The following is a 3,605-nucleotide window of genomic DNA, read 5'->3' on the forward strand; positions in this document are numbered from 1 at the left end:
ATCTACAGTAACATCATTACAATCACTGATCACATATTGGGCTATACATTTGATCAACTGCTTCAAGTCCAATCATTATTGAGCCCATCTTTGCATGAAATGTTCCTTTGGTACCTCTAATTTTCTTGAAGAGATCTCTAGTCTTTCCCATTCTATTGTTTTCCTCTATTTCTTTGCACTGATCACTGAAGTAGGCTTTCTTATCTCTCCTTGCTATGCTTTGGAATTCTGCATTCAAATGGGTATATCTTTCCTTTTCTCCTTTGCTTTTCACTTCTCTTCTTTTCACAGCTATTTCTAAGGCCTCCTCAGACAGCCATTTTGCTTTTCTGCATTTCTTTTTCTTGGGGATGGTCTTGATTCCTGTCTCCTGTACAATATCATGAACCCCCGTCCATAGTTCATCAGGCACTCTGTCTGTCAGATCTAGTCCCTTAAATTTATTTCTCACTTCTACTGTATAGTCATAAGGGATTTGATTTAGGTCATACCTGAGTGGTCTAGTGGTTTTCCCTACTTTCTTCAATTTCAATCTGAATTTGGCAATAAGGAGTTCATGATCTGATCCATAGTCTGCTCCCGGTCTTGTTTTTGCTGACTGTATAGAGCTTCTTCATCACTGGCTGCAAAGGATATAATCAATCTGATTTCGGTGTTGACCATCTGGTGATGTCCATGTGTAGAGTCTTCTCTTGTTTTGTTGGAATAGGATGTTTGCTATGACCAGTGTGTTCTCTTGGCAGAACTCTGTTAGCCTTTGCCCTGCTTCATTCTGTACTCGAAAGCCAAATTTGCTTGTTACTCCAAGTGTTTCTTGACTTCCTACTTTTCCATTCCAGAAGGGTTCAGATAGAAAAAGGAAATGTTTCAATTTGTGTATAAAATATAATTTTCCCAAGTTGCTGTCATAATTAGTTTCAGGGGAAGGTTTTTTTTTTTTTCCTTACACCTGGAAAACACTTATTCTAACCAGCAATTTTTCAGATACAAACCATAAAAGTTATAAGCATATTCATTAGTCCTTCTGTTAAGCTTTGTGAAGTCATCAGATTTTGCACTAGAATCCTTACCCAGTTCAGAAAGTGGTATTTATCCAAAAGTCCTTTCTGTACATCTTCTTGAAGAGCAAGTATTCTTGCAAAACTTAATTAGTGCTATGACAATATTTTGAGATAATTAGAATTATGCCTGATAACATTTTACCCAAACATATCAGAATTATAGGGGCCCTGTATGGTTTCTACGATATCTATATTAGTAACATTTACCGTACAATATCAGTTCAGTTCAGCTCAGTCGCTCAGTCGTGTCCGACTCTTTGCGACCCCATGAACTGCAGCAGGCCAGGCCTCCCTGTCCATCACCATACAATGTAACCCGAGACTTATTCCTCACTTGGCAATACTTCCCATGTCATTCTGTACAGAACGTAAGACGAATTGGTGTAATATCTCTCTTTGGGGTGTTTCAGGGCCCTCTGAAGCATCCCAAAGTTAGCTAGAAATCAAGTTCTTCATTAAAATGACTTAGGAAGTTTTGTCAACAAATATCAAAAAGGTTTAGCACACTAAGTCAGATAGGATTATAGGTCATTGTGAAACAATAGCTTTTCATATAGCTAAAGTAACAATAAAAGATTTCAGAACAGATCATTTAAGAGATAAAGAAATTTAAATCTGTTATCAAAGGCAGGTCACCATCTGAAAAAAAGGTGTCATCTTAACAGACAGAAAAGCTGAATTCAAGTTTTGCAACAGATGGAAAAGCAAAATTCAAAGCTAAATAAATTTTACTTTATTTAAAAGGCAAACTTAATTCAATTTATTTTACACTTATTTTAAACCATGTACAAAACTCACTTCTCAAGTTTCACTTTTCAAAAACCTTATCACTTTCCGTACCCATTACTTTGTTCTTCCATCCTAAAAAGCCACCTGTAAGTCAGGCTTACTTCCTTTTCCCTTCACAAAATGCAATTCCATTCCTCATACCTTCTTTACTGAAAACACACTTCGTACTTTCCTTAAGCAACCAAGAATTGACTCTTTTTTTTTTTTTTTTTTTGGCAAGTTGGGCCATTTTTAATACTGAGTCAAAAGAAGTTGTTTTTGGCCTCCCAAAGTGCCCATCCCTTTTTATTGAGGTGAATATTTTTCCGAGTTTTAAGTAAACAGTTGCTGTGACTGGGTAAAGTTGCCCAGGTCCATCCTCCAGGAATGGAGGATGTCATTATCGGAATGCCATCCAGTCTTCAAGGGGGATATCAGCCTGGATCTGCTCTGTAATTATTGCAGAGCTCTAATTTGCTTTATCCGTGTCAACAGTTCCCCTCTCTCATGAATATTTACTAGAGCAGTGAACTCTTTACCGATGAAGACCTGAGGTACCGTTCTGGCTCCAGTGAGCTGTTGCAAGTAATCTTGTATCTCATTGGTGTCGCCTTTGGCTGTGATATCGACAAATTCCAAAAGCCCTTGTTTGAAGGGCAGTTGACTGAGGAGCTCCTGAGTCCTTGTGCAGTAGGGGCAGGTTGGGTTGAACACGATCACCTTCCCAGACTGGATCTTGCAGTTTACAAATGCTTGAGCCATGCTGCCTCTCCTGGGAGGACACCTTAACTGCCAAGAACTGACTTTTATATTAGCATTTTATAGATTGGTGACCATAAATACCAGTGATAATTTCTAAAACCTTTGCTTTCTGAGAGAGAACATTTTAGGATGGCACCAAACAAAATGAGGGCAAAATGAGGACTGTACCCAGGGCGCAGCATCTCAGACAGCTCTGAGAGACTGCTTCAAACGGCAGTGGGGAAGGGCAATATACAAGGTTTTGGTGAATGGGAAGTTCAATACCACGAAGCACTTATTTTACAAAAGGTTTTTTGTTAGTCATGAGGATATGATGTCACCATAAAGGGATTTAGTGCTTCTCTAGATAGGAGGAGATGCAATGATAGAGACCATAAAATCTGTTCCTAAAAACATTTAAAAAAAAATCCAAATGTCTAAAGACCCATCTCACCGGATTCCCTGGAGCATGGAGTACCTCACTCCACAGCTGTTGAAGGACAACAGCTATAGGAGCATGGGGTTCACTCTCCGTAGAGGCAGATGGCAAACGCCTTTGTTGTTCAGTCACTGGCAGTGCTCTTGGTCAATGCCACTTTGTAGTTGACAGGCATTTGCTATGACCAGTGCGTTCTCTTAACAAAATCGTTAGCTTTGCCCTGCTTCATTCTGTACTCCAAGGCCAAACTTGCCTGTTAGTCCAGGTATCTCTTGACTTCCTACTTTTGCATTCCAGTCCCCTATGATGAAAAGGACATCTTTTTTTGGATATTAGTTCTATGAAATTTGTAAGTCTTCATAGAACTGTTCAACTTCAGTTTCTTTGGAATTAGTGGCTGAGGCATAGACTTGGATTACTGTGATATTGAATGGTTTGCCTTAGAAATAAACAGAGATCCTTCTGTAGTTTTTGAGATTGCATCCAAGTGCTGCATTTTGGACTCTTTTGTTGACTATGATAGCTACTCCATTTCTTCTAAGGGATTCTTGCCCACAGTAGTAAATAGAATGGTCATCTGAATTAAATTCACCCAT

At 38.9% G+C, this 3,605-nt stretch overlaps 1 pseudogene; it reads right to left on the reverse strand.

The window, feature by feature from the left end:
- Positions 1–2,285: 2,285 nt before the first annotated feature.
- Positions 2,286–2,591, reverse strand: LOC138419491 (glutaredoxin-1 pseudogene; annotated as a pseudogene).
- Between the last annotated feature and the right edge of the window lie 1,014 nt (positions 2,592–3,605).

Source organism: Ovis canadensis, chromosome 14 (genome assembly GCF_042477335.2).
Source record: "Ovis canadensis isolate MfBH-ARS-UI-01 breed Bighorn chromosome 14, ARS-UI_OviCan_v2, whole genome shotgun sequence".
NCBI classification, from domain to species: Eukaryota; Metazoa; Chordata; class Mammalia; order Artiodactyla; family Bovidae; genus Ovis; species Ovis canadensis.